At 45.7% G+C, this 12,964-nt stretch overlaps 1 protein-coding gene across 4 annotated transcripts in view; it reads left to right on the top strand.

The window, feature by feature from the left end:
- Positions 1–12,964, top strand: part of YWHAE (tyrosine 3-monooxygenase/tryptophan 5-monooxygenase activation protein epsilon) — a 59,975-nt gene that overhangs the window by 22,592 nt on the left and 24,419 nt on the right. For 2 of the 4 annotated variants that reach the window (XM_015118182.3, XM_077969783.1), the window contains exon 2: positions 10,795–10,827. The exons of the other annotated variants lie outside the window; for them this stretch is intronic. The gene's annotated coding sequence lies outside the window, so the exon portion shown is untranslated. The remainder of the gene's footprint in view (positions 1–10,794; positions 10,828–12,964) is intronic. 4 annotated transcript variants of the gene reach the window in all.

The following is a 12,964-nucleotide window of genomic DNA, read 5'->3' as shown; positions in this document are numbered from 1 at the left end:
ATCAGACTCCTCAGCTCAAGCAGTCCGCCCACTTCAGTCTCCCGAAGTGTTGGGATTACAGGCACGAGGCCATGTAAAATCTGAAGTGTGTCTTAACATCCCATAGAGCTCTTAGGTGATTTGGAAGCACACTGACATGAGTATAGTCAGCCTTAAAGTGATGGCATCGCAAACTTTGAACAGACTTCAAGCAGCCGAATTAATTATGATAAAATTAAAATTGCCAAATTTGGGCAGAGATTTAATGTTTAAAAACCAATATAAGTCAGGTTAGCCATCTGAGAATGTTTTGTAACTTTCTTGGGGATCATACTGATTCTTTTTTTTTTTTTTTGAGACAGTTTTGCTCTTGTCGCCAGGCTGAAGTGCAATGGAATGGCATGACCTTGGTTCATTGCAACTTCCTCTGCCTCCCAGGTTCAAGTGATTCTCCTGCCTCAGCCTCCTAAGTAGCTGGGATCACAGGTGTGTGCCACCATACCTGACTAATGTTTTGTATTTTTAGTAGAGACAGGGTTTCACCATGTTGGCCAGGCTGGTCCTGAGCTCCTAACCTCAGATAATCCACCCACCTTGGCCTCCCAAAGTGCTGGGATTACAGGCGTGAGCCGCCGTCCTTGGCCCATACTGAATTTCTTTTATGGTAAACTAGTAGTGTTGCTCCTAAAATTGTCTGAATCAGGTTTTTTAGACATTCTTTATAGTACAGAACTGATGCCTCCCAGATTATTTGTCAGTGTGATAGAGAAAGTGCGTGATAATTGTTTTAGAAAAAGTTTTGCTCCACCTTTATATTTCTGAATAGTTAAGAGGAGAGTTCTCGTGTCACTAACAAGATATTGGGACCTTTTAGAAATCAGTAAGGTGGGCTGGGTGCAGGGCCTCAGGCCTGGAATCCCAGCGCTTTGGGGGGGCTGAGGCGGGCGGATCACGAGGTCAGGAGATCAAGACCATCCTGGCTAACACAGTGAAACCCCATCTCTACTAAAAATACAAAAAAAAAAAAAAAAAAAATTAGCTGGGTGTGGTGGTGGGCGCCTGTAGTCCCAGAGACTCAGAGGCTGAGGCAGGAGAATGGAGTGAACCTGGGAGGCGGAGCTTGCAGTGAGCCGAGACTTCGCCACTGCACTCCAGCCTGGGCCACAGAGCAAGACTCTGTCTCGAAAAAAAAAGGTAAGGCAGAATGTTGATTGTCATTGAATTATCTGTGAATTGACTGTGTTTAGTGATTGTCCAGCTTTTGCTTAATTTTACTCATTCCTTGGAGGCTGTCCAAGCTTAATCAGGTTATTTGAAAGCTCCACAATTCCTGGGCATTCTCATGTCGGCCTTCTGCAGAAATGTCCTCAGTTATTTCATGGTGTCAGAAGTATCCAATTGAAGATTGCTTCGCATGTGTAAATCTAGTCATATATTTCCTGCGATGACTCCTTTTTAAGTAAATATCCACAAGGTAAATTCCTTAGAAAGTAGTACCTTGTAAGTGTTTCCCCAACAGACTTGCATACTACCCCTGCCAAACCATCAAAACAATTTGAGGCTTTTATTTTGAGATGGAGTCTTGCCTCTGTTGCCCAAGCTGGAGTGCAATGATGCAATCTCGGCTCACTGCGAGCTCTGCCTCCCGGGTTCAAGCACTTCTCCTGCCTCAGCCTCCCAAGTAGTTGGGATAATAGGCACCTGCCACCACGCCTAGCTAATTTTTGTATTTTTAGTAGAGATGGAGTTTCACCATGTTGACCAGGCCAGTCTCGAACTCCTGACCTCAGGTGGTCCACCTCAGCCTCCCAGAGTGCTGGGATTACAGGCGTGAGCCACTGCTTCCAGCCAGGAAGTCTTTACGTAGTAAGACATTTGAGTGTGATCCAGAGGGGTGATGTTTGCTAGGAGAAAGGAAAGGTCTTGGCTAATTGATTAGCCTTTATATAAAGCAAGCTCAGGACCTTTCCAGAACCTAAATGACCGAACTGTTTCTTTTTGAGAGACAAAGTCTTGCTCTGTTGCCCAGGGTGGAGTGCAGTGGTGTGATCATAGCTCACTGTAGCCTCGGACTCCTGGGCTCAAGCGATCCTCCTGTCTCAGCCTCTGGAGTGGCTGGGACACAGGTGTGAGCCACATTCTCGGTTCTGGCAGAACTTTTTTATGTCAATGCCTGATGCTATGCCCTTTTCTTCCCTTGGTGTGATTTCTTTTACTGTTCTTGAGCTGAAGAATTTGTTTCTGTGAGCACTTTGATTGCAAAGTCATTGAAGTTTGATGGTTAAAAGTTCAGGCTCTTAGATTGTCTGGGTTTGTTTGGGTTTTAAAACATTGTGTGAGTTTAGGAGCAATCCTCTCAGCTTAATTTTTCTGCCTTTAAAATCAGGATTAAGGCCGGGTGTGGTAACCCACGCATGTAATCCCACCACCTAGGGAGGCCGAGTCAGGTGGATTACCTGAGGTCAGGAGTTTGAGACCAGTCTGGCCAACATGGTGAAACCCTGTCTCTACTAAAAATACAAAAATTAGCCGGGCACAGTGGCGGGCACCTGTAGTCCCAACTACCAGGGAGGCTGGGGCAGGAGAATCACTTGAACCTTGGAGATGGAGGTTGCAGCGAGATTGCACTTCAGCCTGGGCAACAGAATGAGACTTTATCTCAAAACAAAACAAAAAAAACTTAGGGTTATGACCCTGTATGCTTTGGTAAGAGGTCCATTAATCCTGTCAGCCAGTACAGAACCTGCTCGTTTTTCCCATGACAGATTCTGAACAGTTGTTTTTTTTCCTGACCCTGAATTTCATTAGAAGCTGTAAATTGTGTCTTGTGACGTGTCAGCCTGATGGGGGAGACCTGCTCCTTTTATGATTTTGTACTCTGTGTTTGTCAGAAACTGTTGAAGCTCAGTGGAGACTTGTTTTACTACTAGGCAGGGACAGTCTTGGGAAGATCAAGTTTACTGGGATGTTGATGTAAAGATACTAGAGGTATGAAAGTAAGCTTTTTGTATTCAGGAGGCTGAAGTGGGAGGATTGCTGGAGACCAGCCTGGGCAACATACAGAGACTCCTGTCTCTTTAAGAGAAAAGAATATAGCCAGGCGCGGTAGTTCAAGCCTATAATCCCAGCACTTTGGGAGGCCGAGACGGGCGGATCATGAGGTCAGGAGATTGAGACCATGGTGAAATCCCGTCTCTACTAAAAAATACAAAAAAAAAAATAGCCAGGCGAGGTGGCGGGCGCCTGCAGTCCCGGCTACTCGGGAGACTGAGGCAGGAGCATGGCGTAAACCTGGGAGACGGAGCTTGCAGTGATCTGAGATCTGGCCACTGCACTCCAGCCTGGGTGACAGAGTGAGACTCCGTCTCAAAAAAAAGAAAAGAGAAAAGAATATAAAAAGCTTTTTTTGGGAGAGGGGTGAACCTCTAGGTGGAAAAAGAAATGTGTTTTAAGTGGGAGCAAACCTCTTTTCTTTCTTTCTGTCTCTTTCTGTCTTTTTCTGTCTTTCTGTTCTGTCTTTTCTTTCTCTCTCTCTGTCTTTCTGTCTTTCTTTCTTTCGACAGAGATTTGCTCTTGTTGCCAAGGCAGGAGTGCAATGGTGAAATCTTGGCTCACTGCAACCTCCACCTTCGGGTTCAAGCGATTTTCCTGCCTCAGCCACCCGAATAGCTGGGATTACAGGCATGCGCCACCACATCTGGCTAATTTTGTACTTTTAGTAGAGACGGAGTTCTCCATGTTGGTCAGGCTGGTCTCGAACTCCCGACCTCAGGTGATCCGCCCGTCTCGGCCTCCCAAAGTGCTGGGATTACAGGTGTGAGCCACCGTTCCTGGCCCCACATTTTATTTTTAAATTATTGTTGAAACTGTGTCTCGCTATGTTGCCTCCGTTGGCTTTGAACCTCTCAAGCCTCTTGCTCTGCAGGTAGGTCGGACTGTAGGCAGACGCCACCATGCCTGGGTCTAAACCACATTTTAATATATGAAATTTGTCTTTCTGCTAGAGTCACTGAAACCAGTTATTTTCCCTCTGTTGTTACAGAAGCAAATAAAAGGATCCTCGTACAGATGCATTCAAATACATATTCAAATCTGAGGCAATATGATTAAAGCGCAGCTCAAGTCCGACCCCCTGAATTGTAGTCCATTGGCTTTGTGATCTGGAATCAGTTTAACCTTTATGTTCTTCAATATATGGAGATATTCTAAGATGGGATAATATTGGTACCTACTTCAGAGGTCTATTTAGAATATTAAGTGCATTAATACAGCGAAGCATTTGGAACAGTGCTTAGTTTAGCATGGGGTGTTTTATTTGTGAATTACTTTGTTGAATGAATGCATAAATACTTGAAAGAACACAACCAAAAACCAAACCTCAGTTAACAAGTCAAGGTAAAAAACTTCTCTGACTCTACTGGCAGCAACAGATTATGGGTGTCCCAGACACAGGCTGGTTCCTCGTGGTGGATCTGTGTCTAGGCTATTACCATACAATGAAGGGAAACTTCCCTGGAACTAAACAGACTTAACCATGTTTAATTAACTTGTGAGGATTATGTTCTTCAGAGTGGTGATTTTAATCACCCACCCATTGTCCCCAAATCATGAAAAGTTGCAGAAATTCGATTTTGTTACTCAAACTTACTGTAGCAAAACTGCCTGTGGATCCAAAAGAAGTGGTTTCGACCATTTCGGTTTTCTGGTTCATAAGTTTTGATCACACCTGCTGCAAGCACGTGACAGCCTTCCCCCACCCCCAAAATGCCTACATCCCAGTGATAAAATACTTGCTGCAAAGGTGACTTCAGGAAGTGCTAATTGTGTTGAGGACCTTTATGTGAATGGTTGGAGTTCATCCTCTACTGAGGGAGGGCTGAAGGGTGTAGTCAGTCTAGAGTTTTGGATAAATCAGCTTTTTCTATATAGTTTTGGGGTACATTATCATTAGTATTATGTTTCTGTTACTGGTGTTAAAAGGACAAAGATGACAGTGATATTAGGAGAGTGTGTCATTGTAGTCATTATTTGTGCGAACTGGTACAAAGCACTGGTCGTAGAATGTTTGGAGAGATTGAGAAGTTAACTTTTCTTACTCCTGAAGGAGTAGTGTGCTGGGTGGTGCGCACCTGTAGTCCCAGTTACTTGGGAGGCTCAGGTGGGAGGATCACTTGAGGCCAGGAGTTTAAGCTACATAGTTCGTTATGATCATGGGCCTGTGAATAGCCTCTTCACTACATACAGCCAGGGCAATGTAGTGAGTGAGACCCTGTCTCTTGAAGCAATAAGTGTCTCCTGACTCATGCTACTTCTGTTCCTTAATCTGCTACCTTAAGGGATGAGTAGCGGGGGTTGGGGTAGAGGAGTCAGTGGGATTTAAAAAATGAACAACTCCTACAAACCAGTAATGAAAAGACAAATAATTAAATATTTGGCAAAATGTTTGAATAGATACTTCTTCAGAGAACACACAAAAGGCTCATAAGCACATGAAAAGATGTTCAACACTATTAGCTATCAAGGAAATGCAAATCAAAACCACAAGGAAATACAGCTTCACACCCACTAGGATGACTAGTTTAAAGCGTAACTAACAGATGTTCCTGAGGATGCAGCCAGATTAGAATCCTGCGTTGCTGGTGGGAGTGTAAAAATGGTGCCGCTCCCGTAGAAAAGTTTGGGATGTCCTTCCTCAAAAAGCTAGTTACTATGTGATCCTCAAGTTCCTCCTAGGTGTGTACTCAAGGGAACTGAAAGCGTATATTCATACAAAAATGTCAAGACTGTTCGTAGCAGCATTGTTTATAATAGTCCAAAAGTGGAAACAACCCAAACGTTCATTAACTGATGAATGGATCCCCCCGCTCCGAGACCAAGTCTTGCTCTGTTGCCAGGCTGGAGTTGAGTGGCGCGATCTCGGGTCACTGCAACCTCTGCCTTCTGTGTTCAAGCAATTCTCCTGCCTCAGCCTCCTGAGTAGCCGGGACTACAGGCGTGTGCTACCACACTCGGCTAATTTTTGTTTCTTTAGTAGAGACAGGATTTCACCATGTGTTGGCCAGACTGGTCTCGATCTCTTGACCTCGTGATCTGCCTGCCTTGGCCTCCCAGAGTGCTTGGATTACAGGTGTGAGCCACTGCGCCCCGCCTTTTTTTTTTTCTTACTTTTTGTTTTTCTTTTGGAGACAAGACAGTCTCGCTCTGTTGCCTAGGCTGACCTGCAGTGGCGTGATCTCGGCTCACTGCAGTCTCCACCTCCTGGGCTCAAGTGATTGTCCTGCTTCTGCCTCCTGAGTAGCTGGGATTACAGACATGCGCCGTCATGGCAGGCTCATTTTTGTATTTTTAGTGGAGACGGGGTTTTGTCATGTTTTGGCCAGGCTGTTCCTGAACTCCTGACCTCAGGTAATGCAACCGCCTCCCAGATTTCTGAGATGGCGTGAGCCACCGCCCCGGCTTAATGAATGGATTTTTAAATCATGGTATATCCATACAATAGGTGAAGTACTGATGCCAGGCTACACTAGGTGTGAACCTTGAGACCATGCTATGGGAAAGAAGCCAGTCACAGCAGGCTCCATACTGTAGGTTCTGTTCATAGGCACACCTTGTTTATTTTACTTCACAGATACTACATTTTTACAAAACAAACGGAAGGTTTCTGGAACCTGCTTTGAGCAAGTCTGTTGGTGCCATTTTCCAACGCAGGTGCTCACTCTGTGTCACTGTTTTGGTAACTTGTGCAGTATTTTACACTTGTTTTTTTTTTTGAAATGGAGTCTTGCTCTGTTACCCAGGCTGGAGCGCAGTGGCACAGTCTCTACTCACTGCAAGTTCCGCCTCCCGGGTTCACGCCATTCTCCTGCCTCAGCCTCCCGAGTAGCTGGGACTGCAGGCGCCCACCACCACGCATGGCTAATTTTTTTTTTGTATTATTTAGTAGAGACAGGGTTTCTCCGTGTTAGCCAGGATGGTCTCGATCTCCTGACCTCGTGATCCACCCTTCTTGGCCCTCCTAAAGCGCTGGGATTACAGGTGTGAGCCACGACGCCCAGCCTCAAACTTTTCATTATATGTTGTAGTGGTTATCTGTGATCAGTAATCTTTGACGTTACTATTGTAATTGTTCTGGGGATCCATGAACTGAGGGAAATTAATTGATGTGTGTATTCCTTTTTGTTTGTTTTTTGAGACAGAGTTTCACTCTTGTTGCTCAGGTTAGAGTGCAGTGGTGCGATCTCAGCTCACTGCAGTTTCCGCCTCCTGAGTTCAACGATTCTCCTGCCTTAGCCTCCTGAGTAGCTGGGATTACAGGCATGCACCACCACGCCTGGCTATTTTTTTGTATTTTTAGTAGAGACGGGGTTTCTCCATGTTGGTGAGGGTGGTCTTGAATGCCTGACCTCATGTGATCTGCCTGCCTCAGCCTCCCAAAGTGCTGGGATTACAGCGTGAGCCACCACACCCGGCCTGTATTCTTTTACTATTGATTTTTTGAGACAGGGTCTCACTCTGTCACCAGGCTACAGTCTTGTGATCATGGCTCACTGCAGCCTTGACCTCCTGGGATGAAGCAATCCTCCTGCCTCAGCCTCCTGAGAAGCTGGGAAGACAGGCACACGTCACCATGCCTGGCTAGTTTTTGTGTTTTTTGTAGAGATGGGGTCTCACCTGTTGCCCAGGCTGATCTTGAACTCCTAGGCTCAAATGATCTTCCTCCCTTCGGCCTCCCAAATATTGGGATTATAGGCATGACCTCTTGTTTGTGTTCTGACTCCTTGTCTCTCTGCCTCCCCTTAGGGTTACCTATTACCTGAAACACAACAATATTTAAATTAGGCCAATTAACAACCCTGCAATTGCTTCTAAGTGTTTAAGGGAAAGGAAAAGTCCCAGTCTCTCACTTTAGGTGGAAACGATTAAGCTGAGTAAGGAAGGCTACCTTAAAAGCCGAGATAATGGTCTGAAAGCTGGTCCTCTTGCACCACAGTTGTGAATGCAAGGGAGACGTTCTTCAAGGAAATTAAAAAGTGCTACTCCAGTGAACACAGCAGTGATGAAAGCAAAACAGCCTTCTTGCTGACAGAAAGTTTTAGTGGTCTGAATAGAAGATCAGAACTGCCGCACTATTCCCTTAAGCCTCATTCAGACTAACCCTCCAACTCTTTTCAAATTTAAGAAAGCTGAGAGAGGTGTGAAAGCTACAGATGTAAAGCTGGAAGCTAGCAGAAGTTGGTTCATGAGGTTTAAGGAAAGACGCCATCTCCATTACTTAAAAAGTACAAGGTTGGCTGAGCGCGGTGGCTCACGCCTGTCATCCCAGCGCTTTGGGAGGCCGAGGTGGGCAGATCACGAGGTGAGGAGTTAAAGACCATCCTGACCAACATGGTGAAACCCTGCCTCTACTAAAAAATACAAAAAATTAGCTGGGCGTGGTGGCAGACACCTGTAATCCCAGCTACTTGGGAAATGGAGGCAGGAGAATCGCTTCAACCCAGGAGGTGGAGGTTGCAGTGAACCGAGACGTTGTGACAGCACTCCAGCCTTAGCGACAAAGTGAGACTCTGTCTCAAAAAAAAAAAAGTACAGGGTCAAGTAGCAGGTGCTAATGTAGATGCTGCATCTAATTATGCAGAAGATTTAGCTAAGATTATTGATGGTGCCGGGCGCGGTGGCTCAAGCCTGTAATCCCAGCACTTTGGGAGGCCGAGACGGGCGGATCACGAGGTCAGGAGATCGAGACCATCCTGGCGAACACGGTGAAACCCCGTCTCTACTAAAAAATACAAAAAACTAGCCGGGCGAGGTGGCGGGCGCCTGTAGTCCCAGCTACTCCGGAGGCTGAGGCAGGAGAATGGCGTAAACCCGGGAGGCGGAGCTTGCAGTGAGCTGAGATCCGGCCACTGCACTCCAGCCGGGGCGACAGAGCCAGACTCCCATCTCAAAAAAAAAAACAAAAAAACAAAAAACAAAAAACAAAAAAAAAAAAAGATTATTGATGGTGACCACACCAAATAGATTTTCAGTGTAGACAAAACAGCCCTTGTATTAGAAGAAAATGCTGTCTAGGACTTTTCGTAGCTAGAGAGAAGTCAGTGTGTCTGGCTAGGACAGGCTGATGCAGTTAGGGGCTGATGCAGCTGGTGACTTTAAATTGAAACCGGTGCTCATTGACCGTTTCAAAAATTCGAGGCCTCTTTAAGAATTATGCTAAATTTACTCTGCCTGGTTTATAAATGGAACAGCAAAGCCTGGAAGACAGCACTTCTGTTTACAGCATGGTTTTCTTTTTTTTTGTTTTTTTTTTTGAGACGGAGTCTGGCTCTGTCGCCCGGGCTGGAGTGCAGTGGCGGGATCTCAGCTCACTGCAAGCTCCGCCCCCCGGGTTCCCGCCATTCTCCTGACTCAGCCTCCCGAGTAGCTGGGACTACAGGCGCCGCCACCACGCCCGGCTAGTTTTTTGTATTTTTTTTAGTAGAGACGGGGTTTCACGGTGTTCACCAGGATGGTCTCGATCTCCTAACCTCGTGATCCGCCTGTCTCGGCCTCCCAAAGTGCTGGGATTACAGGCTTGAGCCACCGCGCCCGGCCTACAGCATGGTTTTCTGAATATCTTAAGCCCACTGTTGAAACTTAGTACTCAGAAAAAAAAAAACTACCTTCAATATATTACTGCACATTGAAAATGCCCCGAGGCTGGGTGCAGTGGTGCACAACTGTAATCCCAGCACTATGGGAGGCTGAGGTGGGTGGGGCACTTGAGCATAAGAATTCAAGACCAGCCTGAGGAACATGGCAAAACCCTGTCTTTACAAAAAATAATAAAAATTAGCTGGGTATAATGGTGTACACCTCTGTAGTCCCAGCTACGCAGGAGGCTGAGATAGGAGCATTGCTTGAGCTGGGAAGGTTGAGACTGTAGTGAGCTGAGATGGTGCCACTGTATCATCTTGGGTGACAGAGTGAGACTGTTTCAAAACACACACACCATACAATTCTTTCTCTCACACTCACACACTGTTCTTGGTCACCCGGAGCTCTGATGAAGTTGTATAAGGAGAGCAAGGTTTTTTTTTTTTAAAATAGAGGTGGGGTTTCACTATCTTGTCCAGGCTGGTCTTGGACTCCTGACCTCATGAGCCACCACGCCCGACCTGCAATGTTGTTTTTGTGCCTGTTAACACAGCAGGTGGGCAGATCACCTGAGGTCAGGAGTTTAAGACCAGCCTCACCAACATGCTGAAACCCCGTCTCTACTAAAAATAGAAAAGTTAGCCGGGCATGGTGGCGCCCGCTTGTAGTCTCAGCTACTCAGGAGGCTGAGGCAGGAGAATTGCTTGAACCCTGGAGGCAGAGGCTGCGGTGAGCTGAGATAGTGCCACTGCCTGGGCAACAGAGCAAGACTCTGTCTCAGAAAAAAAAAAAAAAAAGTTTTTTTTGTGGGTAAATGCTGTCCAGCAGCATCAGATGCTACAAAGAAATCATGCAGGAAAGGAAAAGTCCATCAACATGGCAGACTTCATTGTCTTGCTGCAGCCACTCCAACCTTCAGCACTGTCACCCTAATCAGTCAGTAGCCATCAACATCAAGACAAAACCTTCCAACAGCAAAATATTATCACTTGCTGAAGGCTCAGAAGAGCATTAGCATTTTTTAGCAATAAGGTGTTTTTAAATTAAGATATGTACATTGTTTAGACATAATGCTGTTGTACACTTAATAGATTACAGTGTAGTTTAAACATAACTTTTCTATGCACTGGGAAACACAAAATTTCATGTGACTTGCTTTATTGCAATATTTTTTTTTTGCAGTGCTCTGGAACTGAACCCGCAGTATCTTCCAAGGTATGCCCACACCTGAAATGTGCATAAGAGACAAGTGTGTAGAGGCGGAAAGTAGATCGTGGTTGCCTTGGGCTGGGGTTCGGGTACATGGGAAGTGATCGTTAGTGGGGTTCGGGCCTTTCTTTTTGAAGTGATGAAAATCTAAAATTATGGTGATTGCAGAGTTCTGTGAATATACTAAAAACCATTGAATGGAAGAGTTTATTTATTTATTTTTTGGAGACAGAGCCTCTCTCTGTCGCCCAGGCTGTAGTGCAGTGGCGCCATCTCGGCTCACTGCAACCTCCGCCTCCCGGGTTCAAGCAAATCTCTTGCCTCAGCCTCCTGATTAGCTGCGGCTACAGGCACCCGCCACCATGCCCAGCTAATTTTTGTATTTTTAGTAGAGATGGGGTTTTACCATGTTGGCCAGGCTGTTCCTGATCTCCTGACCTCGTGATCCACCCACCTTGACCTCCCAAAAGTGCTGGGATCACAGGGGCTCACCCCTGCTCCCGGCCAAATGGTACACTTTAAATGGGTGAATTGTTACGGTAGGCGAATTATATATAAATAAAGGTATTATTAAAGGGATAACTAACTGTTGCTTCTATAATTTTACCAGTCTGTGCATTGTTTTGTTTATATCTAAAATGAAGGCATTTATGCTTGAATCTGAAACAGTGGAGCATCACTGAGTGTTATATTTCCCCTTGCATTATAAAAATACTAAGTCTTCATTGTTGAAAATTTGTAAAGCACAGAAATTTGAAGAAAATGAAATCATGTGGAGTAATATTCGAGATATGTAACTGTTAAATTTTTGGTAGTATTGGACATCTGTGCGTAGTTTTTCTGTATAGAATATTGTAAAGCCTTAAAATTAAAAGAATTAATGGTACTGTTTTTGTGTAGCTGGATTAAGATTTACTTTGCGATCAGTTTAGAAAGTTTAATTGGCTGGGCGCAGTGGCTCACGCCTACAATCCCAGCACATTGGGAGGCTGAGGCAGGCGGATCTCGAGATCAGGAGATCGAGACTATCCTGATTAACACGGTGAAACCCCGTCTCTACTAAAAATACAAAAAATTAGCCGGGCGTGGTGGTGGGCGCCTGTAGTCCCAGCTACTCGGGAGGCTGAGGCAGGAGAATGGTGTGAACCCAGGAGGCAGAACTTGCAGTGAACCGAGATCGTGCCACTGCACTCTCGCCTGGGCGACAGAGCAGACTCCGTCTCAAACAAACAAACAGACAAACAAAAAAAAACACGAAAGTTTAATTACAGGCTTACCTCTGAGTTATATTTGACTTGCTGATTTTTGAGAATTAAACTAGTGTGGAGGTGAGATTACTTAGTCCGCTGCTTCTAAATTTAGCCTGTTTCATGACTATAGTTTAGAAAACAAAATTGGGCATGTTTTAAATGAATGCTTTCAGACTCCTACAAATGAATTAATGAGTGGTCTTATTACCATATTGTAAAATTTTGTGTTTTTGGAGACAGAATCTCACTCTTGCCCAGCCTGGAGTGCAATGGTGCGATCTCAGCTCACTGCAAGCTCCGTCTCTGGGGTTCAAGCCATTCCCCTGCCTCACCCTCCTGAGTAGCTGCCACTACAGGCGCCTGCCACCGTGCCCGGCTATTTTTTGTATTTTTGTTTTTCTTTTTTTTTGAGGTGGAGTTTTGCTCTTGTTGCCCAGACTGGAGTGCAGTGGCGCGATCTCCACTCACTGCAACCTCCGCCTCCCGAGTTCAAGTGATTCTCCTGCCTTAGCCTCTTGAGTAGCTGGAATTACAGGCATGTGCCACCACGTCCGGCTAATTTTTTCTTTTTCTTTTTTTTTTTTTTTTTTTTTGAGACGGAGTCTCGCTCTGTCTCCCGGGCTAGAGTGCAGTGGCCGGATCTTAGCTCACTGCAAGCTCCGCCTCCCGGGTTTACGCCATTCTCCTGCCTCAGCCTCCTGTGTAGCTGGGACTACAGAGGCCCGCCACCTCGCCTGGCTAGTTTTTTGTATTTTTTAGTAGAGACGGGGTTTCACCGTGTTAGCCAGGATGGTCTCGATCTCCTGACCTCGTGATCCGCCCGTCTCGGCCTCCCAAAGTGCTGGGATTACAGGCTTGAGCCACCGTGCCCGGCCCTGGCTAATTTTTTCATA

This window comes from Macaca mulatta, chromosome 16, assembly GCF_049350105.2.
Source record: "Macaca mulatta isolate MMU2019108-1 chromosome 16, T2T-MMU8v2.0, whole genome shotgun sequence".
In the NCBI taxonomy this organism is placed as follows: Eukaryota; Metazoa; Chordata; class Mammalia; order Primates; family Cercopithecidae; genus Macaca; species Macaca mulatta.
This window is presented reverse-complemented; position numbering and strand designations above follow the sequence as displayed.